At 39.0% G+C, this 27,598-nt stretch overlaps 1 long non-coding RNA gene across 2 annotated transcripts in view; it reads left to right on the top strand.

The window, feature by feature from the left end:
- Window positions 1-26,003, top strand: part of LOC118905393 — a 105,775-nt gene extending 79,772 nt beyond the window's left edge. For both annotated transcript variants that reach the window (XR_005022215.1, XR_005022214.1), the window contains exon 3: window positions 25,933-26,003. This is a non-coding gene — a long non-coding RNA (uncharacterized LOC118905393). The remainder of the gene's footprint in view (window positions 1-25,932) is intronic.
- Window positions 26,004-27,598: the final 1,595 nt, after the last annotated feature.

The following is a 27,598-nucleotide window of genomic DNA, read 5'->3' on the forward strand; positions in this document are numbered from 1 at the left end:
AACAGAAAAAAAAAGCACCCTCAAGACTTAAGATGAGCTTCTTGAAGGCAGAGACTGTGTCTTGCTGACTGCTGTGTCCCCAGACCTCAATAAAAGCAGGATGAAGGTGAAGGGATGATGGGTCGTTTATTACTACCACTGTCTACAGTTGTTAAAAAGGCAGTCCAGTGAATAATCTGTCCAGTGAATAAATTTATATTATGTAACTGCTCATGAGGGGGTTGGCTGGCACAGGACAGGAGAAAAGAGTGGCATTCCTGCAGGACCGGTCTCTTTACAAGAGATGCTACAGGGCTATGTTTACAGTTGTTCTCTTTTCAAAGTTATTTCTTTCCTGTTCTTGAATAAGTTATGAAAAATAATAAATTAGAAGTGATGTATAAAGCAATGAAAATCCAAAGAAAACTAAAAGAAAGATGATAATGAAAAATCAAATACTAGGGTGAAATGAGAAAGAGGAAATAAAAATATAAAGTGATAGAAAACGAGGAAAAATAAACTAGAAGGAAAATAAACAATAATTCAAGAGTACAATGAACACACATTATTGTTCTAAATAGGAAAACTGATAAGTTATTTTTAGGGACTCTGGGAGGTTAAGGAATAAAGCCAGATTTAATTTTTATTGCAATAAGGAAGCAGACCAAGCTGAAAGTTTACCACACTTGTATTATTTTGGCATTTTGCCATACTTACCTTCTCCATGGCTTGGGGTTCCCTACACATACTACTTGGGCAGGGCTCCTCTAGACTGAGCTCAGGGCACAGGAGAGACCCCTGAGCTCTCCCAGAAGATTCTGTTCACCTTTAGTATTTCTCTCATTTTAAGGTATTTGTGTTGCAGATAATATGCTGTGTCCACTTAGCATTTGTTAAATTAGGCAACATATCTCACCTATTTGGACCCTGTGAGCTTTCACATTCATTTGGGAATATAATCACAACATATCAAGAGCAGTATGTCTAGACATGCTGATCCTTGGTCCAAACGGAAGGCTGTGAGAGTCCTGGACTTTTGAGTCAGATAAATGTGGATTTAAAGTATAGCTCCACTACTAACTGCACTGTAATTTTGAGCTGGAGCTTGGTAATATGGAGCAGAGATCCACCCAGGCTAGCTCAAGTCAAGAGCATTTATAGTAGATTTGTATCGAAGTGAATCTCAGGGGAAAACCAGGGGCATAAACCACATGGTGCTGGGTCTTGTTGAACCTGAAACTGGAGCTGTGTTGGATTGGTGTAGCTCAAGAGACCCCTGTGGCTTGTGGACCTGTTATCTTATAGTTAATGTGACTCTGGTCCATTTCGCAAGTCTGCTCTAAGTACAATACGTCTCTGACTTCTCATTGATTAAGATTATCCCCATTCCCTTCCAGTTTTTCTAAAAGGAATGATCAGGTTGGCCCAGGTCATTTTGTGTTTCATAGCAGTCCATAAGCCAGGGGTTGTTGGCCAGTCTGTGGCTGCTTTTTCCCTTTATCCATCCTTGGTCTAATCATCCATGGCCAGACAAAGAGGGTCAGGGGGAAGCAAGATCATGTGACACAAAATACGGCCCCACAGCCTGCAACAGCTCTGGGACTGGTTGATAGAAGGGTCTGTGGCCACACAGTTAATACAATATGTCTGGCACTTTGAGCCTCAGTTTCCTCATCTGGAAAATCAACATACTGACTTCTGGTTTCTGTTGTGTCATAGGAGGAGCTTGGAAGTTGCCGCTCTGTTGTAACAAGTAAAAAGCTGAACAAACTGAAAGGTCTACAACTCTTCTTAGATCCGTAACAGAAATGAGGTCACAGGGCAAACTTCTGCCCGCCACACTGGAGGTACAGACAGGTAGATACAGAGAACCACAACTTATCTGAGCAGAAACCCAGAGCAGACAGGTCACAGACTAGGAGAACATATTTGCAAAAGACATATTTGATAACGGGCTGTTATCCAAAATATACAAAGAATTCTTAAAATTCAACAGTAAGAAAACAACCAATCTGATTGAGAATTAGACTAAAGACCTTAACAGATACCTCACCAAAGAAGATATAGAAAGATGAAAAATTAGCATATGAAAAAATTCTCCACATCATATGTCATCAGGGAGAAATGCAAATTAAAACAATGAGATACCACTCCATGCCTATTAGAATGGCTAAAATCCAGAACACTGGCAATAACAAATGCTGGTGGGATGTGGAGCAACAGGAACTCTCATTTGTTACTGGTGGGAATGCAAAATCGTGTATCCACTTTGAAAGACAGTTTGCTAGTGTCTTACAAAACTGAGCATACTCTTACCATATGATCCAGCAATAACACTCCTTGATATTTACTAAAAGGGATTGAAAACTTATGTATACCCAAAATCCTGCACTTGGATATTTATTGCAGCTTTATTCATAATTGTCAAAACTTGGAAGCAACCAAGATGTCCTTCAGTAGGTGAAAGGATAAATAAACTGTGCTATATCCAGACCATGGAATATTATTCTGTGCTAAGAAAGAAATGAGCTATCAAGCCATGAATAGGCATAGAGGAAACTTAAATGCATATTACTGAATAAAAGAAGCCATTCTGAAAAGGCTACATACTGTATGAGTCCAACTATATGACATTCTGGAAAAGGCAAAACTAAGGCAACAGTAAAAAGATCAGTGGTTTCCAGGGGTTAGGGAGGAAAGGAGGATGATTAGGCAGAGCACAGAGGATTTTTAGGGCAGTAAAACTATTCTTTATGATACCAGAATAGTGGATACATATCATTATACATTTGTACCAACCCACAGAATATACAACACCAAGAGTGAACCTTAAGGTAAACTATGGCCTTGAGACAATAATGATGTGTCAATGTAGGTTTGTCAATTGTAACAAAAGTACCATTCTGGTGGGGATGTTGATAATGTGGGAGGCTATGCATGTGTGGGGCAGGGGATATATGGGAAATTTATGTACCTTCCACTAAATTTTGCTATGAACCTAAAACTACTCAAAAAAACCAAAAAAAGTCTACTTGAAAAGTAACCCTAGCAGATCAGAAAACTATATATAATTCCACTATTCAAGAGGCAGTAGAGCTTCATGGATAAGAGCAAAGTCTCTTGTACCAGATTATCTGGATTTGGCCTTGACTGTGCAGTTTACTGGATGCAAAACGTTGAGCACTTTCCTAACTTCTCCCTACTTCGGCTTCCTCATTTATAAAACAGGGTACTAAAAACATTGTTGTTGGTTATTATTGAGTGAATATATATGAACTGCTTAGAATAATGCCATTTAAAGTTTGGCTGTTATTGTTATTTCCTTTCAGAATCATTGTGAAGATTAAATGACACATAATAAGCAAAAGCACCCAGGATACAGTACGTGCGCAGTAGAGGTTCATGTCCAAATAAACTGCCTGCCTGCAAAGCTTTGTCTTAGGCTCTGCTTTCAAGGGAATCCAGATTCAACCAAGCACCTACTATGTGCCATCACTGTGCTTTCATGAAAGAGAAGCTAAAGAAATGACAACCTAATAGAAACACGCAGCACTCTACTCCAAAGACCTTGACTCCAGAATAAAGTGTTGTCTTAATCACAGCTTTAGTTCTTCAAACCTTGACTTTAGGATTAATAGCTCACAGCTCTATGTTCAGAGACATATGGTACATCCACCATTAATAAAAGTGAAGCTTCCTTTGGCACAATTATTTGGAAAGTCCCAAATATAGTTGATGTGGATAGACGTCACTACACTGGCAAATGGGAACCCATCAAGTATCTACAAATAAAAGGTATGACAGGCAAAGTGGGAGAATGAGGGAATGCTGACTTCTCTCCTTCAAAAACCCAGGACTTCGGCAAATTCCCAAATCAGTGGCACTTGCTCAGTAAACTCTGCAGACTTGAATTTAATCTGAGAGTATTTCCACTTCTGCACACCATATTATTTTTTGCGTGTGTGTGTATTTACATAATATTCTTATTTTAATTGAAGTATGGTTGATTTACAATGTTGTGTTACTTTCAGGTGTACAGCAAAGTGATTCAGTTATATATGTGGGAAAAGAGTCTAGAAAAGAGTGGATATATGTATGGTATGTACAGCTGATTCACTTTGCTGTACAGCAGAATCTAACACAACATTGTAAATCAACTGTACTCCAATAAAAATTAATTAAAAAAACCAAATCCAGTGAGAAAAAAATGTTAACCATATATATATATATATATATATATATATATATATACATATATATATTCTTTTTCAGATTCTTTTCTCCTATAGGTTATTACAAAATATGGAGTATAATTCCCTGTGCTATAGAGTAGGTCCTTGTTGGTTATCTATTTTATATATACTAGTGTGTATATGTTAATCCCATACTCCTAAATTATCCCTCCCCTCCCCTTTCCCTTTGGTAACCATAAATTTGTTTTCTACCTCTGGGGTCTATTTCTGTATTGTAATTAAGTTCATTTGTGTTTCCTGTTTCGTAATTAAGTTCATTTGTATCTTTTTCTTTAGATTCCACATATAAGTGACATACTAAGTGAAGTAAGCCAGACAGAAAAAGACAAATATTTGTCTAAACACCATATTTTTTTTTTCTCTCCTCTGTCAAGTGACCAGTGGTGAATCGATGTGTTGTCACTCTCAACAGCTAACGGAAGTGTCTGTCAACTCCCCATGCCAAACAACTCAAAAATAGTCAAGGGCTTAGCACAGGCTCTAAACGCAGAGGCCTGTGCTAGGATGGTCGGCACTGGGCAGGCAGTACGTCACTCAGTCTTGGAGCTCCTTCTTGCTCAGCAGTACAGTCACAATCAGAGGAGTCCCCAGGGGTGCTACAAGATGAATTACCGTCAGAAGCCCTCTGGCTTCCCAAGCAAACTGACCTGTGTGTCAGGCTGAAGGCACGGATCGGGAACTGAGCTGGAGGTTTCACTCCCAGGATACCTCGCTCCTTAGAGTCAAATTCACAAGCTGCCCATGCAATGCCATCAACCCCACTGCTTTCTACTTCATGCTACAGAATGAGCCCACATAAGATGCCTGTCCTTGGGAGAGCAAGTAGTTTCCCAGCCTGAAGAAGGGCTGCCAGAAAACCACCCAGCAGTAAAGGAGGGAAGACCCATGTCTGATAGGGCACGTGCTGCCATCTCTCTTTCCTGGCCCACGTGTGGTGAGGCCTCTGTGTCCCAGTAGAACTAAGGGTCTCCTGTACTTGCCTTCAGTGCTGCCCTTGGGACCACTTGGTAGTCTAGAAAGACAGAGTGCTGGTCCAGCAGGCTCAGGTGTATCCCTCTGTGGTAGCTCCTGTGGGGTGGACTCATTTATTAAGTGGCACTCAAAACACTTGGGTAAGCTGAGCAGGGTCCCTAGTCTGCCATCACTGCTTGACCTTCCACCTACCTGACCTTCTAGTCTTTGATTGCCTGGAGCAATGTTACCCTGCTTCTCACACACTCTACCATGAGACCTGGCCGGTCTCTCACATACGATTGTGTTGTTGATCACTGTGTAAAGAGGCCCTACAGAAAGGACACACGGGGCTAAAACCCAGCCCCAGAGTTCCCAGCCAAGACTGCTTCCACCTGGCAACATTGTCACCTTCCAAAGGCTTCATGGCCATGGGGTTCTTCATGTATTTAGGCAACACCTTTACCTCTGCTTTGCCTGGCCCGTCAAGCCCTGCCCTCCTCACCACCCCCCACTCCTGACCCAGACAGCCAGAGACAGGGAGTCAGGTCTGTGGTAGGAGTACCACTCTCCCCCATAACCACAGCCAGCCCCTCCACGGCACAGGTGAGAGGGTGACATGAGAACCCCCCTTCAAGAAAATTGTGTTGGATTTCTACTTTTAGCCTATATTCACATTCCAACTTTGTCTCCTTTTCTTTTTCTAACTTATTCAACACTATATTTTTCCACTTTATTCAACACTACTGAACTCATGTTACAGACAAAGATCTCAGTGGGGCCCTATGTGTAACACAAAGATGGAGAAAGTAGATGCAGTGCCCTAGGAACTCACCAACTGATATTTCTGAAAAGTTAAATAAAAATGCATCTTTTTCCACATCACTAAACCTGATTTGGAAGCTGATTTATTCGAATGGACTAGACTTTGAGGTCAGCTATGAATCAAGCAGGTTCTTGAACACCCGAATTGACTTTCTATGAAGAAAGAGAAATCTTGGCACTACAAGGCCAACTGAACTACACAAAATAAATTTTAAGTTGTCTGATTTTTATTCATCTAAACATAGCAAAATGTTACCAGAATTTTGAAAGGGTGGAATAACCTGGAAACAGGAAAATATGCAAAGGACAAAAAATTAAAAGGGGAAAAGGGATGCATGCGTGGGATTTTCAGGACTTCTATTCTCCTGTGATAAAGGTCTATTGACATACAAATGAATCCTACCTACGTAAAATAGGATTAACAGCTTAACAACAAAAAACAAAAAAGATAAGTATGATGTTTAACTATAAAAGCCCCAGTATATTATAGGACCCCTCACCCTGAAATGTTTTCCGTTTCAGACCACAGGCAGCGCCAAGCGGTCTGCCCTTCCACATCACACGTATCCCTGCTGTGCGCATCTTGGCTCACAGTCACCGAGCTGGATCAGAGCTGACTGATGTGACATTATCTGCTTCATCTCAGATTTTAGGGCGCTTACATTCTCTCTTGGGATGAGCAATGGGCTCTATGTGTTGATTTCAGTTTGCAAAGAAAAGAACCTCCTGTGTCTCCATGCTGGGCCTGACCTCACAGATGTTTACTCATCAGTTTACTCAGGAGGTCAGCAGGCCTCCAGCCTCCTCCTACTGCTTGTTTGTATGAGACCATCCAGAATGTCCTTTTTTTAAAAAAATTTAATTTAATTTATTTTTTTTATACAACAGGTTCTTACTAGTTATCCATTTTATACATATTAGTGTATATATGTCAATCCCAATCTCCCAATTCATCCTACCACCACCCCCCCACAGAATGTCCTTTTTTGACCAGAACATCACTCATTGTGTTTCATCTTCCCGACGTAAATTCTGCCAATTTAGTGATCATGTGTATGAGTTGGTGCGGAACACTCCTACGTATTTTGGCACCACTCCCATAGTCTCCTGTGCCTGTTGCCACAGAACAGTTTTTAAATTAATGATGTATCTGCTGCCCCTCCTTTCTTTACCTGTAGCAAGACCAAACTTGAGCTAGTACTTTTGAAGTAAAATTCGGAAGAATAACAGGTCTCATTTAATTGCGTTTGATTTAAATACACACACACACATATACACACACACACACACACACACATGCAGAAACCAGGTGTGTCTAGCATTTATCTCTCTGGAGTTGACGGGTTTCAGTAATGCTCTCAGTCTGAGGACATCTCACAAATAACACGTTACCTCCACCTTCCGGATACCCTGCAGCTTTGTGATTTATTATCTAGCCTTGCCTTTCTCACCTGTTCCAATCCCTCTTTTGAGTCCTGTCCATGAAGAGATTTCATTGTTAGGATATGTGATGCATAAAATTAAGAGCAGCAACTCTCTTCTCTTTTATGAGCAGGTTTGGTGGTACTTAAATGCCCAAGGCCAGATACCTTTGATTTTAGAGGGAGGCATAGTGATAACTAGAAAGGTCAAGAGGAGGCCTAGCGGAGTGCCTGGAGCTGCAGGGTTTCTGCTCTGCACCCTGAAGACTGCTGCTCAGGGCTCTGTACACCTCCTCCCTGGGCCCCAGCAGGAGGCACAGGTCAAGAGTTCAGATTCTGCATGTTTTTCCCAAGGACTAAATACACCGCAGTCATCATATCAACTTTCAGCTGAAGGATAGGGGGAGTTGATTTTTCCATGGTAGAAATGGTTCTTTGAAATGTCAGCAGTGGGGAATTGATCGACTAAATTGTGGTATATCCACCTGATGGACTACTATGCAGGCTTTGAAAATGAAAATTTTAAGACTATGAAGTCACCTGGGAAATGTTTATGATAAAATGTTAGTATAAAAATAAAAATGCCTAATTTCATCAACACTGTGATTGCAGCCAGTAGGAAGGAATATGGAAAAGACATTTTTTTTAAATTAATTAATTAATTTATTTATTTTTGGCTGTGTTGGATCTTCGTTTCTGTGCGAGGGCTTTCTCTAGTTGTGGCGAGCGGGGGCCACTCTTCATCGTGGTGCGCGGGCCTCTCACTATCGCGGCCTCTCGTTGCGGAGCACAGGCTCCAGACGCGCAGGCTCAGTAGTTGTGGCTCACGGGCCCAGTTGCTCCGCGGCATGTGAGATCTTCCCAGACCAGGGCTCGAACCCGTGTCCCCTGCATTGGCAGGCGGATTTTCAACCACTGCACCACCAGGGAAGCCCGAAAAGACAATTTTTTAATGGGCAATTTGTTATATGGGTGGAACTGGGGATTTGTTTCTTTTAATATATTTGCAATTTTTGATCTAATATGATTGCATTGCTTTTAAAAATGGAACCTAGTCATGAATGATTTTGAACCTAGTCTTTAATGATTATATCATTAAATACTTCTTTTTTCCAAAAATGCTGTGTATTGGATGGAAGGGTAAGATCCCTGAGTAATGTAACCCCTTTCCACTCCCTGTTTCTCTCTCTTCTTTTTAATCTCCAGAACCTTTAAGCAAGATGAGCTAATGAAGTATCATAACTCCAGAGAATTTACAAGAGAATCTTTGAAGTGCAAACATAGCAGATCAGAACTATCATATTAAAATTTCTTATAAAAGTAAACAAAAAGAACTCTTTTGTGTTCTTTCAAGTAGTGTTGACTTTTCAGATAAATTTTATTTGTTTAGAACAGCATCAGATTTACAGAAAAATTGGAAAAATAGGATATAGAGTTCTAATATACTCTGTAACCAGTTTTCCCTGTTATTAACATCATACATTAGCATGGTATATGGCATATTTGAATTATTGAACTGATATTGATAGATCATTATTAATGAAAGTCCATACTTTATTCGTATTTCCTTAGTTTTTACCTGTTGTCCTTTTTCTGTTCCAGGATTCCATCCAGGACACCACATTACATTTAGTTATCATGTTTCCTTAGGCTCTCATGGCTGTGACACTTTCTCAGACTTCCCTTGTTTTTGATGACCTTGGCTGTTTTGAGGAATATTGGTTAGGTATTTCCTAGAATGTTCCTCCAGGGTGATGAATTGTCTGTTGTCTCTCTTGTCATTAGTCTAGGGTTATGAGTTTTGGGGAAAGACCACAAAGATAAAGTGTCATTGTCACCATATCATCATATCAAGGGTACAGACTATTAACATGACTTATTCTGTTGATGTTGACCTTGACCACCTGGCTGTGAAAGTGAAAGATGCTTTTAAAGCATTTACCAACTTGAGTATCTGCCAAGGAAAAGAGTTAAAGTAAACATGGCAAAAAACCCCAGAACAAAACCGTAAACAACAAACAAACAAACATGACAAGGCTTTGTTGACTACCAGGATTTATTAAGAAAACATCACTCTTGGGCTTCCCTGGTGGCGCAGTGGTTGAGAGTCTGCCTGCCGATGCAGGGGACACGGGTTCGAGCCCTGGTCTGGGAAGATCCCACATGCCGCGGAGCAGCTGGGCCCGTGAGCCACAACTACTGAGCCTGGGCGTCTGGAGCCTGTGCTCCGCAACAAGAGAGCCCGCGACAGTGAGAGGCCCGCGCATCACGATGAAGAGTGGCCCCCGCTCGCCGCAACTAGAGAAAGCCCTTGCACAGAAACGAAGACCCAACACAGCCAAAAATAAATAAATAAATAAATAAAAATAAATTTATATTAAAAAAAAAAGTATCTAGAAAAGAAAACATCACTCTTCACATGAGCCTGTCTTCTCTTCCCCATCTGCTCCAGCCCTCCCTGCCTTGGCACCTATATGTGCTTTTATTTATATCTTAGTGAGATATTCATATTTATATCATTTCAGAGATTAAAATGCCACAGACCCTATAGAAGGCTCTCGTGTAGAGTTTTGTGCCATGAAGACATAAGCCTACTTTTATGTAAAGGGGGATATTGTACACATAAAGACATCTTTCTTTCATGCTGACAAAATGACTACATTTCATAGAGTTGTCAAATCAAAAATGTGCTACTGTGTTGAGGGCCAACCGCCTGAACCTCTGTAGATCTGGGGCAGGTGAGGGGGGTAGGGGTAAGATTTGCAGTGAAGGGAGCTACTGGGGAGCAAAGGCTTTTAAGTAGCCTCACTTTCCACCTCACATTGTCATTTTCCCCTATAGCTGACTCACTGAAGTTACTTAATAAAGATGTTGAATGAATAACTGAATATTTGAATAAAGAGCTGAGAGGATATAAAAAGTGAAGTGTCCTGGAGATATGGGTCACTGACAGCACGACTGAAGGCCTTTCTAAGGAATGGATTCCAACCATGGCCTTTGCTCCATGAAGTCTTTGCTCATTCTGTCAACTGCACCCACGCCTCCACTCCAACACACACACAGAGATTGGACAAGCCTGACCCAAGAGTCTTTCCCTTGGAAATTCAGAATAAGAAAAAAAGGAATGAATTGCCAGCAAGAAATTTTACTGGAGTTGTCAAATTGCCACAGGCTTGAGAAAGCCAAAGCCATGTGCAAGATGAAATTATGAAGTGGCCTGAAGAAGAGAGAAAAAGCTGGTCGGGAAAGAATGACCTTGAGAGAATCTGAGTCAGAGAGAGGCCAGGAAAGGGGACGTGAAAGGGACCAAGGGAAAAAGATCAGTGCTTAAAACCAGGTAACATCCAGGGCCTTGTGGCTGCGATCCATTCTAATTTGTGTGAAAACTTCAAATAATACCCACGTCTCTTCCCTAAAGTCAAGTGAGTCTCTGTTCCTTAGGGTTCAAAGAGCATTGATGAAAACAGTACGATTCTGTAGACCCCTGGTCCAGTAACAACCTATTAGGAGATTTTTCAAATTTGTACAATTTTCCTTGCCAAAAAACCCCCCTATTTTTAATGTCTTATAACTGTGTATCTTACAGTCAAAATTCCCAGTTTACTGTTTCCTAAAAGGTTTATTTAGACATAGTGCAGGAAAGAGGAAGAAGATGGAAAGCAAACAATGGCCACACCCCCACCTTTCCCAAAGCTGACCTAGAGCTCTTTTCCCAGGCCACACCCACATTCTTCCACCTCCTTCTGAATGGAGCCCATTGCAAAGCTTTGAAGTCCAATTTGCAAATACACCTGGGTGATGCAAAAATCTGCTTGCTCCCGGAAGTTACTGGGCTGCTACCTTTAGTCATAGTAAAGACATGCATCTTTCCCATTGTTGATGATGTTTTTATGAGATTGGTTATGTTATGCACTTGTTGAGTAATAATAACACTGCATTTGTTATTTTATAACATGACCAAAGAGTGTATTAAAACATGCCACGAGTGTTATGTACAGCAACAGATTTATGAAACATTAATTAAAAGATGATTGTTATTTAGACCAACAAAATCTTTAAATAAAAATATTTGAATAATTATGCTTCCCTTGAATGTAGTCTCTGCTTCTTTTCCATAGTAATTTATTTGTTCCCTTTAAAGTACATTTATTGATACTTTCTTGGAGTTCAACTTTCTAATTTAGGAACCGTTTTTAAAAAAGCAACATTTAAAAGTATAATTGTGATGTCTTCAATTAATTTTTAAAAAACAACAGTTCTTTTTAGTAAAGGACAAAATTTGGTACTTTCTATGCTTCATGAATTTGCTGAGTATGAAAATTTGAAAAGATTTTATTACTACAGTTGATCCTCAAAAAACAGGGGGGGTTAATCTGAATATAACTTATAATCACCCTCCTTATGCAAGATTCTTTCACATCCACAGATTCAATACTAAGTATTTACCATTGAAAAATAGCCATTTGTAAGTGGAACCCCGCAGTTCAAATGTCTATTGTTCAAAGGTCAACTGTACATCTAAAAGAACAGAACATCTACATGTCTTACCAGGATGACTCCTGGAATGGCCCGTAGTGTTGAATAGAACTTTCACTCGATATTGCACATGGATTTGAAAATGTAAGGGGAGTAGGGTAGCAGCAAAAGAAAATAGGGCCAGGTTTGTGGACTTTGCAAACCATCGAAGTCAACAGCCACTTTGGTTTTTTTATTTTCCTTTCTTTTTTTTTTTAATTAATTTTTTAAATTGGAGTATACTTGATTTACAATGTTGTGTTAGTTTCTGCTGTACAGCAAAGTGAGTGAGTTATACACATACATATATCCACTCTTTTTTAGATTCTAGTCCCATACAGGTCATTACAGAGTATTGAACAGAGTTCCCTGTGCTTACAGTAGGTTCTTATTAGCTATCTATTTTATATATAGTAGTGTGTATGAGTCAGTCCCAATCTCCCAATTTATCCCCCCTGCCCTTTTCCCCCTTGGTAACCGTAAGTTTGTTTTCTACATCTGTGACTCAAATTCTGTTTTGTAAATAGGTTCATTTGTACCCTTTTTATAGATTCCACATATAAGCGATATCATATGATATTTGTCTTTCTCTGTCTGACTTACTTCACTCAGTATGACAATCTCTAGGTCTAACCATGTCACTGCAAATGGCATTATTTTGTTCTTTTTTATGGCTGAGTAATATTCCATTGTATATATGTACCACATCTTCTTTATCCATTCCTCCACTGATGGATATTTAGGTTGCTTCCATGTCCTGGTTATTGTAAATAGTGCTACAATGAACACTGGAGTGCATGTAACCTTTTGAATTATGGTTTTCTCTGGATATATGACCAGGAGTGGGATTGCTGGATCATATGGTAGCTCTATTTTTAGTTTTTTAAGGAACCTCCATACTGTTCTCCATAGTGGCTGTACCAATTTACATTTCCACCAACAGTGTAGGAGGGTTCCCTATTCTCCACACCCTCTCCAGCATTTATTGTTTGTAGATTTTTTGATGATAGCCATTCTGACCAGCGTGAGGTGATACCTCATTGTAGTTCTGACTTGCATTTCTCTAATAATTGGTGATGTTGAGCATCTTTTCATGTGCCTCTTGGACATCTGTATGTCTTCTTTGGAGAAATATCTATTTAGGTCTTCCACCCATTTTTTGATTGGGTTGTTTTTTTTTTTTTTTTTGCTATTGAGCTGCATGAGCTATTTGTATATTTTGGAGATTAATGCCTTGTCAGTTGCTTCGTTTGCAAATATTTTCTCCCATTCTGTAGATTTTCTTTTCGTTTTGTTGATGGTGTCCTTTGCTGTGCAACAGCTTTTAAGTTTAATTAGGTCTTATTTGTTTATTTTTGTTTTTATTTTCATTACCCTCAGAGGTGGATCAAAAAAGATCTTGCTGTGATTTATGTCAAGAAAGTGTTCTGCCTATGTTTTCCCCTAAGAGTTTTATAGTGTCCAGTCTTACATTTAGGTCTTTAATCCATTTTGAGTTTATTTTTGTGTATAGTGTTAGAGAATGTTCTAATTTCATTTTTTTACATGCAGCTGTCCAGTTTTCCCAACACCACTTATTGAAGAGCCTGTCTTTTCTCCATTGTATATCCTTGCCTCCTGTGTTATGGATTAGGTGACCATAGGTGTGGTGCGTGGGTTTATCTCTGGGCTTTCTATCCTCAACAGCCACTTTGTATTAAATACTTTCATTATGTATTCAATGGTTCCCTTACACGGGGATTGTGAAAATTGAACTTGAGTTATTCCTGTGACCTATAATAGTAGTTCCAACTCCTTTCATCCAAAGAATGTCTTAGTCTGTACTTGCTTGGCTACGCAAAGATTGACAGACACTTTATTTACAGGGGGCATGCATAAGCCTACCTATTTGAATTGGTGAGGGTTACACATATTGGGCATTGAAGTCCTAAATGAATAGACCCAGACCCTATAGCTCCTTTTTTAGACACACACACACACACACACACACACACGTGTGTGTGTGTGTGTGTATGTATGTGAGAAAAAAATATACATATATTTTCTTGGAAGATGCTAATGGGTTAAAAGCATGTCTTCTCCTTTCCTTGGAAGCTACCCACAGTGCCCGAGATAATGTTGTATCTACAGGCATGCTTCAGTGAACATTGTGGTCCCCAAGAGATGATTACACTATTTCTACCCCTATAAGAATATGGGGGCTTCCCTGGTGGTGCAGCGGTTGAGAATCTGCCTGCCAATGCAGGGGACACGGGTTCGAGCCCTGGTCTGGGAAGATCTCACATGCCGCGGAGCGACTAGGCCCGTGAGCCACAACTACTGAGCCTGCGCGTCTGGAGCCTGTGCTCCGCAACAAGAGAGGCCGCGACGGTGAGAGGCCCGCGCACCGCGATGAAGAGTGGCCCCCGCTTGCCGCAACTAGAGAAAGCCCCCGCACAGAAACGAAGACCCAACAGAGCCAAAAATAAATATAAATAAATAAAAATTAAAAAAAAAAAGAATATGGAAAGAATAACCAACTTTCTTTTATTTGTTTCAAATCACGAGGTTGTGTGTTTGTTTCTGTTCCAACTTTTTATAAAATGCATATTTTTGGCTCTCACATCAGGAGCTCCTTCTTTTATTTTCACCTTTTAATTCTTCTGACCATTGCCCTCAAATTATAAAAGTAATGAAGAGTGCTATGAATATTTCTGTGGAAAACAAGATTAAAAAGTCTTGTGAAGCTTTACTTTCACACAAATGGCACTTGTGTTTTCTTCTTTGGTGCTTCGTAGAATTTTCCACCAAAGTAGCTCCAAATGGCAGAAGGTCATGAACACAAACCCAGAAATTCCCAGTCTTCAGCTAGAACTTGAAGCAAGCTCCTATAAGCTCAATATTTCTTGGATGTCTCCTATTTTTTCTTATTCATTTGTCTTTTTGCCTTATAACAGATGTTCACATTTGAGTTAATATATCAATAATGTCCTCCAAATCTGTATATAAAAGTAGATAATCCCTAGAGATATATCTTGTACTTCCTGTGAGTTGGCTACACATTCACAGTGGTGTGTACACTCAAGTTTAAGTATGCACTAAGAATAGAAGATGAATTCTTTTGCTATGATTTAAAGAATAAGCTACTTCATTTATGATTTAAAGCATTAATTACATGTGATATAAATATACAAACAGAATTATCAAGTTTATGGCATCCTATAATGAAAGATTATGACTGAATTTTTGTTAAGAAATATGTGATGATCTGTTTTTGTAAGCTTTGCCTAAAAAATTATTAGAAATAATAATAATAAGGTTTTTTTTTAATGTAGCTGTCTTGATTTTCCTCCTTGACAGGAAAGAAATGGCTAACAACATTTTATAGGCCTCAACTGGCTGTCTGATAAAGTCACCTCTGGCAAGATCTAACAGTATTTTGTGTATCTTTCAAAGGCCGCCTGGTGAACTTTGCTAAGTAAGCTGGAAGTAGTAAATGTATCCATTAACCACAAATTTCTCTAGTTGGCCACTCAGGGTTCTTTGCTTTTTCTGGAATCAGGGAATCCATCTCTGGAAAGATGCTCTCTTCACTTTATAAGAATGCAAATCCGATTTGTTCTCTGCAGAACCATGGTCCAAGCCTCCCTTTTCCAGGACCAAAACCAGAAATAATAATAATTTTTAAATCATCATAAAGGCAGTATTATGAGTAGTGAAGGGCAGTCTCTGGGGTCAGGTTTGAGTCCTGGCTTTATTCGCCTACCACGTGACCTGTGCATGTCACTTCACCTCCTGTGCTCAGTTTCCTCACCTATAAAATGGAAACATTACTACTTACAATGTCAGGTTGCAAGAATAATTAAATTAGTAAATATATGTAAAGCGCTGTGAACGTCAACTGGTGTTACAAAACAATTGTATAAAATTTATATACATAAATAAAGTTGATCATATATTGAGATTTATTTTATTAAAGGAGTGGCATCAATGCAGGGTTAATTTTAGAGGGTGGAACTCAGGCCCTGCACTCCTATGTGAGTTAGAACAGCAAACATTGACCTGTCATCTGCCACCCCCATCCCCATCTAACTGTGACAACAGTTCACAGCCTGCTATCTCCCCTAACTCTCTGTCCCAAAAGATAAGCCATGAAGCCATTGGAAAGAGGCCATCCATCATGACATCACTTGATATAATTATTCTTTAGAAACTCGGTTGTTAGCCTGAGGTGGAAGTGTGCTGGGCAGGGCTGTCAGGAAACAGCTGAACAGGCTTTGTCTTTCTGGCGCTGTCTTGTCTCTGCAGAGTATTGTTCCAGCGTATACATTCTTTTGTTTGTTCCCACATCTGGACTGGCAAACTTTAACCTTTATTAAAGACAATGATGAAGACGCTTATTGACATTGACCTCAGAGACCACCTCTTAATGGAACCACTGGCAATTAATTTTTTTTCCATCACCTTGGTCCCTTATTATCTTTGGTGATAAACCCAATGTGGGTATTTTTCTTTGTGCTGATAGCTTAGCAACCAGACTTTGGGAACACATGTTTATATTGTTTACAATAAACCCAGTTAGCTTAGCAACCAGACTTTGGGAACCCATGTTTATACTGTTTACAATAAACCCAGTTTTCAGTTGAATCTACTCCCACTATGGCACGGAGATAATACTTCAGAATGAAAAGGGACTCATTGTGGTTGTAAGAACATGCAACAGAAATAGGTTTCATAAACAAGAACAAAATATAGGTATTGTGTATGTAAAAGAACAATGAGAACAAAGCTCTCTTGATGATGTTTACACACATTGAACCTCTAAAGAGTGAGAAGAATCGGAACATTCAGAGTTCAAAGAGCCTATTTGGCACAAGAATGGGATTCACATCTGAGCAGGAGGTCATCATGTGACTGTTTCTGTCCACTGGCTGATTACCTGTCCAAGGTCTGGAAACTGTAAGCCTAGAGAGGTCTTCTCTTAGAGTACTTAAAGCACTTGTTCTTTTCCCACTGAGCTCAGACAGGTAGAAGTGCAACAGAGAATTTATAAAATGGTGGCTGAATGACCCGTCTATTAAAAAGAGAGATGAATGTGCAGTCTTTACAGCAAAGGATCAATGGTTATTAACATTATCAAACACAAATTTATATTGAGCTCCTTGAAGTGTTAGGTCTCTATTATCAAAAGTTAAAGTACATTGGGGGCAATGAGAGGGAAAGGAGCTGCTGAAATCTGCATATTGGAACTTAGGGACTGAGGAGGCAGGTATTTCAAGAGAGTGTTAAAACTAGTATGTGGCAATGAGTACAACTATGGGCTTCATTTCCAGACAGACCAGGGTTCAAATCCTAGCTCTCCTACTTAATGTGTAAGATTTTTCTAGCTTCTTCCAGTCTTGATGTTCTCCTGCATAAAATAAAAAACTTTAGACTATTGTTGTAATGTTTTAAAAAATAATGTATGCAAGGTTCTTGCATGATAGATTTTGAATAAATGATGGTTATTATTTAACTGTTAATTGAAGAGAATGTAAGAAAAATATACTTTCTTTAATAATATACTTTGTGATTTGATTTAGTAGCTACAGATATAGGTTACATTTGGTACAACTCTCCTGAATCAATCAGTTAAGAAAGCATTTCTAAAACTTCTACTATGTGCCATATCCTTCGTGGGTATTGCAGCAGAGAAAGGAAGAAGCAACAGCAAGCAAAATTAAAACTTATTAGCCTGTGTTCTCATGGGGTTGTATCTGATTTATTTTCAAACGTAAAGATCCTAACATGTAGTGGATATTTATGAATATTTATGGATAAGTAAATGAGCCAATGAATTTATAATTTAAGAAATGGTTTCTGCTCTGAAAGAAGCGTACAGTTCAGGAGAGGGAGATACATGTACACAAGTAACAGTAGGGAGAAAGACAGGAAAGGGCATTGTACCCCATCTCCAAGATTTCAACCAAAATGTTGTTTTAAAAGCCTAACCCAGTGTAGTGATTATGCTTGTGAATCCTTCAGGGAAAGCCTGCTAAAATATCAAACCAACATACCTTTATTGATGCCTGCTACAGCCTAAGCCTAGAGCTAGGCTAAGAAACACAGAAATGAATAATGTTTAATTGGGGCTCTTGAGGAACTCATAATGTACTAGAGCTGATACTGCTAAAGTCTTCATATTGTTACACTGAGCTAGACATAAGCTTTACTGGATAGAGGGCTTGCTTTGTATATTTCCAAGTGTAAACAAAATCATGTCATATACCAAAATATGCTTAATGAGTGTGGTTGATAAAAACTAATTTTAGGAAGGTACCATATCAGGATAATACCCAGATAAATATATGCTAATAGAGTTATATTTAATAACATTGAAATTGCATCTTTTCACATTTTTAATCATAATGAAGTCTACATGTTTGAGATTAAATAAAAAGAAACACTTTCAATCTTTTTCCCCCTGAAAATTATTTTCTTTTCTAACTTGTTAGTTACTAACACAACCCATTCACCATGATTCAGAACTCATCCAGCTACCATCTTCCTTCTGGTTATTTTGTTGGGTTCCGGCACCTTTAGCACAAGTTTATAATAAAAGGAAGCAGAAGAAAAACTCAAATCAGTGATTTGTCATGTCAATTTTCTGTTATCCTGAAAGGTTATATACAGGATAGAAAAATGAAATTGTTAATTATTTTGATTGTATTTTGAATAACCAGAATTTGAACTTCCTTGACTATTTGAGGATCTAACTATTCCCACCGTAGGCCATGTGACTCCACACTCCCCTTAAACAGTGACGACAAGCCTAAACCAGTCCATGCATCTCAACCTCCCTGAACTCAGTTTTTATTTCAGGGATTGGCACATAACCCAGTTAAAGCCAATGAGATTTTTCTAGGTCTTCTGGGAAAGGTGTCCTAGACCTTCTTCACTGAATGGATCTAAGAGGATAAAGCAAAAGATTCCACTGCTGCTATTTTGTAATTTAGCTGAGACTACAGTAATACAGCTGAAGGCAGAGCTGAGGTTTCTATGGTATCATTTTGGGCCTGAATGCAGACATGCTGAAACCGTCCTCTAATCCTGAAAATCACAGTAATAATAACAGTATCTTTTCTCCTAAGCCATTTTAGCTGGATTTTGTGTCACTTTCAAAGAAGGGTCTGCACACATTCTGATTCTCCAGAACAGTTCTAATTTTAGGTAACCTTCTTCTTTTCAATTAAGACAATTAGTTAAGTGTCAGCTGTAAAACCCAGCATGCCTTCATTTTAATACTACTGTAAGAATTTTTATATAAAGGACTGCAACAAAGCCCCCTGCCTTTTTGCAAAATTTTGCTCTCTTTTTGGTACAGAAAATATTTCTTTATCTGTGGCTATCAAAGATGATTCTTACAATCTTGTTATTTTCCGAAGTTGGAATTATCAAAGTAAGACATTCAAGAAAAACAGAACACCAGATAGGAATTCCCTGAATGTCTCCCTACCAAACCACCAATCCAATTACATCTGTATGCATCACCTCTGTTTTTCCTGTTGAGAAAAGACACAACCCTTTCTATGAAAGGCCAATTTCTCTGCGCATGCATTGATTTTCAACCTTTCTTTCCTTCAACAAAAAGGCTTTCTCCTCTAAAAAAAGGAAACAGAAAAGACAACCGCCCTCCTATAACTGTATCTAATCAATAAATGAATGAATGAATGAGTGGATGGATGAATAAAACCTCTCTCTCAGTTCTACTTACTCTCATCATCCTGCTTTTCTTTCAAACTTCTCAAAAAAAAAATCTTTACTTATCTCCATGTCTTAATTTTTTCATTCATTATCCACTCCAAGCTGACTTTTACCCTCTTCCTTCCACCAAATTCCACTCATCAAGATTATTAAGATCTCATCATCAAGAAATCCTGTGGTCATTTTTCAGTTCTAGTCTTTCTTGTCTTTTCTGTAGCATTCACTTTTGGATACTCATTCCTTTTGAAATACCCTATGTCCTTAATCTTCACTACATCACAAGTACTTGGGTTTTTTTCTAACATATTTGATCACTTCTCCATTTTCCTTTTTCAGGCTGATCTTTCTCTACACAGACATCAAATGTCAGAATTCCTCAAAGCTCGAGCCTACAACTAAAATATATCCTCGCCCAAAGCCATTACATAAATTTGCTTTTTCATTTTGAATACAGGAATAATTTGCTGTCAGGGAGTAATATGATAGTTAATGAAAGAAAGGAATATTTTGAGTTCTCAAGATAAATTTGTTTTCCAAAGAACTTGGAGTACTTTCCAGATATTTCTACCTTTCATGACTTACCTAGGGGGAAAAAAGCTGATGGATTTTGTGTAAGGTCAAGGAATAAACTAGTAAGAAGGACAAAAAGAAAAAAAAAAGAAGAAGAAGAGAGAAGAGAGGTAGGAGAAGAGAAGTGATGGAAATGAGAGTGAAAAAAGTTTTCTGATAAATGTCCAAAGTTCTAAAACCTTTGACTGGGTCTTACAAAACAGATCCAAATGAGTGAGCTTTTCATTTCTCCCCTTTTTCGACTAGATAGTGGGTATGCTGAGGATTTGAGAATGGTCATATTCTAAAGTGTTCCTGATAAGGAAACTTCTGGTGAATGTGTAAATCAAACCCCTGCAACAATCCAGTCTCTCTCCAGTGTCTCCTATTAATGCCATTTCTATAGGTCAATGCAGAAAACCTCAATGCTTGAATGAGAGGGAAAAAAATGATCTCAATCCCTTAATATATTCCTAGTAGATCACTATCATTATCTGCAAAAGTTTTATGTATAATTAGAGGGTTTATTTTTGCATTACAAAACTACCCCTAATTATGTGTTATTTGCAAATTGCTGCAGATCTATATTCATCTTCATGATGAAATGAGGGTCTTGCTCCTCACTGTATTAATATCATTTCTACATTCTTTTTTCTCCTACCCCAAATCTTCTGATTTAGTGACAGGTCATGTTAAAAATCTTTTTTAAAAACATTCACCTATCTTTCCATACGTGTGCTGTGTCAAAACATCTATTCATCACTTGTCTGTCCTCTAGCAGAAGCAGGTGGAGATAAGTCACAATAGACAAAAGCAGACACTAGAACAGGCTTTTATACAAATGTTGTGTTTGCTATGTCGAAGTTCTGATACAGATGCTTACTCTAAGTATTTTCTTGTTTCTTTGTTTAAAAGTGTTCAGCAAAGTTATAATAAGGGATATCCTTTTGGGGTGGACCTCCTTCTAAGGAAAAGAGATTCTTTTTACACTAAACAAATTGGTCAAGGCTATCCTGTGACTGAGTAGAGACAGGATAATGGAAAAGAAGTTGATTGTTTCTTCAAACTTTTAGCACACCTAAGGATTCATGAACCCAGAAGGCGAAAGAAAATTTTTTCAAACAAGAACAAACAGTTTAGAAAGCCAAGGAATATGCAATTAGAGCAAATGATTTCACAGTCTTCAAAATTCATTTCAATAATTGACTAAATTGTTGCCAGAAAATTGTTCTATAGGCTAAACTGAAGTCCTTTATTTTATATCTCCTAACATATAAATCTACAAAATTCTGTCAGCACTGCTAGACTCTGCTCACTAGCAAATGAAAGGAAATTCAAGGGGTTAAAAATGTGTTCTTATGATTATACAAGGATTATGGACACCAAGAATTAGTAAGTTCCAAACATTTGCAAATATTGAGAAAACCATTTTCATTTTCAAATTTAAAGTCAGTTTGAACATTGAGGATGAGTTGTGCAAAAAAGACCAGAATTTAAATTTCCATTCTGATGCTTATTTTCATTAGAAATAGATGGCTCAATAGCAATAAAATCAGTTCTTCATGTTAGTATCCATTATTTAACATTTACTTGTAAAATATGTTTTGTTTATTAAAACAATAATGTAGATTATCTTGTCTCTAGATTATTTCTCCCATTTTCAGCAGTGTAAAAAATCCAGTGTAGTTGAAAATATTACGAAGAAACATCACAGTATGGCATTAAATGATGACTTAGTGAAGAAGTCCATCAGGATACCTGAGGACACAAGTTTTCATCCTCAATATTATTACCAAAAATATTTATTAAGAGCTTCTCTGCACTTCTACTCTCTGTGTTAGGAAATCTAGTACTCTTTAAAGAACCCAGTATGGGTTCAAATATTTTTCAACATCTTCTAATCCGTTACCTTAATCTGCCACTCATATTTGGGATTCTCCAGGATTTAGTATTTGGCCCATATATGTGACACCTTCTTAAGTAATCTCACTCCCTTTGTCACTATTAATTAGTCTCAACAAGTATTATAGTAATCTGAGAGCTAGAATAGCATAATGGTTAAGAACACATACTCTGGCCATGAATTTAGGCTGCCTAAATTCAAATCTCATCTCTCACACTCACAAACCTATTTGAGTCTCAGTTTTTCAATCTGCAAAATGCAGGGAATAACAATACCTACTTGATAGAAGAGTGATGTTTGTATGTGTTAATATTATCAAGTGCTTAGAACAGTCTGTCACGTTGCAAATAGTCGGTGTTGGTTGTTATTATCTTTATGTCATTGATTCCCAAATCTCTATCTCTAACCAGTAACCAAAACTCTAGATCTAAACAAATTCCCTAAAATAAGAAAGTCTTAATAGCCTGCACCAGTATCACCTGGGATGTATATTCAAAATGCAGATTCTCAGCTCTCATCCCATATTTCATCAATTAGAATATCTGGGGATGAGACTCAGGAATCTGTACTTTAACAAATGTCCAGACATTCTGATACAAAATATCATTTATAACCACTTTTTTAGGTTTATATTTATTTTCTCTGAGTTATCTCTACTGGGCTGACCCTCACTCACCTAGAGCTGAACTTGTCCCAAATTGGCTTCATCATCTCACCCTCAGAAGACATCCCTTCGTAGTCATTGGCATCACCTGCCCAACACTCAACATGACATCCCGGAGGTATCCTTGACCTCTGACCCTGTCAGTCCCCATTTGATCCCTATGATTTCCATGTTTTCTAAATATATCCTCCCTCCCTCCATTCCTATTGTTACTGACTTTATTCATTCATTCAAAAATTAATTATTGAACACCTACTGTGTGGCAAGCAAGGGATACGGATATGTATATGTTGAGATTTCAATTTAGTGTAGCTCAGGCCCGTATCATCTCTCTCCTGGACTATAATAACTGCCCACTGACTGGTTTTTTGTGTCTTTAGTCTTGAGTGCTTTTCGAATGAGCACTTCATTTTAGTTAGCAGTGCTTCACACTGCTAACTAAAATGAAGTCTAACCATGTCAGTCTTGTGTTTAAAGCTCTCACTTCTAAAATAAGGTTAATCTCCACGGTGTTGAAAACCACCTTTACCAAGATGTGCTGACATCTCTACCCCTCTTCATGTTACTCTTTCCATCTAGGACCTTTGCTCCAAGAACACTAAGAAATTTGAAGGTCCCTCTCCTACACCACAACTGTGTCAATTAAACACACTTGTATTCAGCTGCTACTCTTTCCCAGATGTGTGTGCAGAACTTTTTTTGACGTATGGCAGCAGAGATGGAGGGCCTTTAGCCCAGCCTTGCAGGGTAAGAAAGTTTCCTGTTTCATGTCTCAGTACCTTTCCTAGTAGTGTTCTTTCTCGAAACCTCTGCAATCCCCCTGTCCCCCTCACCCTCATTCCCTCTTTTCTAGTTTACCTTATTCATCCTTCAAGATTCATCCTTCCCAGTTAATCCCTACATCTTCATGCCAGGCTGGCCTAAGTGACCCTCCTCTGGTATCTCAAAGAATCCTAAATATTATGTTCACCATGTTGGACTAATATTATTGATTTATGTATCCGTCTTTCTGACCAGACTGAAAACTCCTTGAGAGCAAAAATCTTTATCATCCTTGAATTCTTGGCAGCCCAGGGTTAAGGCAACCATAGGAATAGAGGCATGGTCCCAGCCTGACCCTCTGCCCTTCTCTTCTTACCACCAGTTCCCTCATTCTTTATGAGAGTACATCCAAACTCTGTGCAAAATTCCTCCTCCTCCCTCTCACTCGGCAGTCACTCCTTGGCTGTCCTTTGGACCTAAGAGCCAGAATTTCCAGAGTGGCTTCCATTCTATGGAAGACAGACCTGGGAGAGGCTGCAGCATCTCTGGGAGGAGGGTCAGGTCATTAGGGCAGGGAATTCTGAGTCCCAAGTAATTGGAGCATGGTCTGGTTTGGAGGTGGGACCAGGGCAGACATGTTCCCTTTACCTCACGGGGAGGGATGAGGTGGGAGGAGGGTGTCTCTAAGGGGAAGGACCCTGGCTATCTGGATCTAAAGGCAGGACCAACCCTGGGTCTAAAAGCTGAACACAGAGTAATGCCAGGTACACAAGTGAGGCTCAAAATGGAACCTTGAATAATTGTCTGACTCAGCATTTCCCAATCTGCCAAACACAATGTCATGACAAACTCCCATGCTGCCATCAACTGTAACCTGGGTGCCAAGAAAATTTGGGAATTCTCTTTTTTAATAAACAAATGAACACAAATTTAGAGTTGTCACTCTCATGATATCACTCCCACTCGTAACCTGAGCTGCTTTGTGGTAGGAGAGGAAGCGGTGGTGTGAGGGTGGAGGGCTGCTGGGGTGCTGCTCCGCCCAAGCAGCCTTTTCATAGCTACTCGGGAGAGATTTCACTTCTAAAGGTTGTAAATTGTACTTTTACTTTCCCACAATTTTATTTTGGTGGGGGGCTCATCCAAAATTTTAGTTTTCACATGAACTAGACCCCCTAAAATATAAAAGCACTTAAAAATACTGATGGCTTCAAGTTTTAAACACTTTAAAGATAGCAGATGCAAACTAGTATGTATAGGATGGATAAACAGCAAGGTCCTACTGAATAGCACAGGGAACTATATTCAGTATCCTGTGATAAACCGTAACAGAAAAGAATACAAAAAAGAATATATATATGTATAACTGAATCACTTTGCAGTACAGCAGAAATTAACACAACATTGTAAACCAACTATACTTCAATACAATATTTTAAAAAACAGTTTATAGAGAGATGAATTGCTCTTTTTTTAATTTAATTTTATTTTTTTATACAGCAGGTTCTTATCAGTCATCCATTTTATACACATCAGTGTATACATGTCAATCTCAATCTCCCAATTAAAGAGAGATGAATTGCTCTTAATTGGAGATATACATAGTGAAATGTCATGGACGTTGAAGTTTCAGATGTCGGTTCCAATCCGAACTCTAACACATAAGTGGTGTTTCCTTGAAAAAATAACTTCAGCTTTCTGGAATTTAGTCTTTCCACAAAATAAAGGGCTAGAGCTTCCCTGGTGGCACAGTGGTTGAGAATCCACCTGCCAATGCAGGGGACACAGGTTCGAGCCCTGGTCCAGGAAGAACTCACATGCTGCGGAGCAACTAAGCCCATGTTCCACAACTACTGAGCTTGTGCTCTAGAGCCCGCGAGCCACAACTACTGAGCCCGTGTGTCACAACTACTGAAGCCGCACGCCTAGAGCCCGTGCTGCAACAAGAGAAGCCACTGCAATGAGAAGCCTATGCACTGCAACAAAGAGTAGCCCCCACTTGCTGCAACTAGAGAAAGCCCGCGTGCAGCAACGAAGACCCAACACAGCCAAAAATAAATAAATAAATACATAAATTTAAAGAAAAATACTATTAAAAAAAAAAAAGAGCTGATATGTAAATTGCTGGGACTCTGCCTGACCTGGGCTCTGATCGGCATGGGAAGGGTGACATGTGATAGACTTTATTTTCATCTGGTATATCTGTATCAGGGCATGGGATGAAGAAGCAGTAAAACCAAACACAGACAGAACTAGGTGAAAAAAAGAGAAAGTTGGTCTGCAACAGAACCCAAATCAGAGACATTGTTTTGACCATTCCTGATAGATAAAACAAAACAGAATAAAAAGCCAAAACAACAACTAAATTCTTCTTCTATCTGCCTTTTTCAGAATTCTTCAGTGAATCAGAGAACAGGCAGAAGGAGAGCCATTACCTGCACCCAAGGGAAGGGGGTGGCCAGGTAAGGAGGAGCAACTTGGGCATAATCACCGTGGACACAGCCAGGTCAGACATTCCCTGGTGAGGGAGCAGGTGTCATGGGCCTCTGGGAACCCAGTCACAAAGACAGAGCCAGGTCTCAGGAAGAAGGAGGGCTTGTCAGGAATTTGAGAGAGTAACTCCAAATGGACCCAGCCATATAAAGGTGCCTATAGGATGGGAGATCTGCTGTGAAGGAGCCCAGCGGTCAGCAGTGTCCCGGGTCAAGGTCAGCCTGGCAGATAGGGGAGCTGAGACTGCAAATAAGAGCTGAAATTCACTTCCTAGGTCTAAAGGAGTCATTTACGAGTAAGATCTAGGAGTATAGGTGGAATTGAAGATTCTCCTGGGAGACTGAAGAGGCAGAGAATCAAATGAGTGAAGCAGAAGTGTCAGCTGGCAGCTGATGTGCGTATATTCTGATGTACATCAGTTTGCTGAATTATTTTCCTTCAACTAAGCTTACTAAACTCAGCCTCCTTCATTTCTTGTGGAGTTAGTTTTCCTAAACTCACTTTTTTGCTGTTCTTCCAGAATCGTTTGGAGATTGGTAAGTAAAAGTACCTGTCATCTCTGCAGACTCTTTCCTTCTGCCCTTGTAGGTTAATATCTCCATTACAATATGGTGTCCAAACAGAAACTGTTTCGATTCTGGTGGATAAATATCAGAACGGAAGTGCAGTTAAAGAGCATCTTGTCCACTGATTTGGAAACTTTTCTTAGCCATAGGCAAACACAGTTTATACAGAGGTACAATATATAAAAAAAGACACAAGCAAGCTGCTTCGGGTGAAGAAAGAGGATGTTTGCTGGGCATGGGAGCTGAGAATCTGGGGCTCTGCTAGACTGCTTCTCTTCCTCGCCAGCATGCATTCTCTGCTCAGAGAGCAGAGTTTGAAAAATGCCAGTCTGGTCCAGGTACCAATTCCTTACCCTCTTCTTTCGGATTCATGTCACATAGCTGCTCACCTGCAAGGGGAAAAAAAACACTCACTCTCTGAAGCAGCACATTCTGCAATATCTTTGGTCAGTTCTTCCCTTTTTTGTACCACCAAGTTTGGTCTTTCTGGAATGTCCACACATCAGCACCCTTTGGTACCATGTTAAGAAATTTCATCCTGAAATTTTGTGATTTAAATCAAAGGATTTCACAAAACTCCTAACCTATATCTTTAGAATATATCTATGCTTCCTTCCTTACTGCCAACAGCATCATACAGAAAACAGAAAAAAGAATACTATTTTTAGAAAAGGGAAGGTCTGCCAGGAAGCAATCTCAACAAGATTTGGGAAATAAAAAACATGTAAATTAACCATGTGTATATATAAACAAAAGCACAATCCCTAAGATGAAGTATCTAATCAATGTTTCAATGTCAAAACGAAAACAATTGACTAATAAAATTGTCAGTAATAAAATCTTCTTGATTAAAGGGGAAAAAGCCAACCAAATTCAAGTCACAAAAGCATAATGAAGGCATATTTATAAAAAAAGAAGTAATACATTGCTGACCTACAAAATAGTGCAAACAGCAGGCAACATTTTGACTTATCATTTCAAGGTAATATGCATCATTT

Source organism: Balaenoptera musculus, chromosome 12, assembly GCF_009873245.2.
Source record: "Balaenoptera musculus isolate JJ_BM4_2016_0621 chromosome 12, mBalMus1.pri.v3, whole genome shotgun sequence".
In the NCBI taxonomy this organism is placed as follows: domain Eukaryota; kingdom Metazoa; phylum Chordata; class Mammalia; order Artiodactyla; family Balaenopteridae; genus Balaenoptera; species Balaenoptera musculus.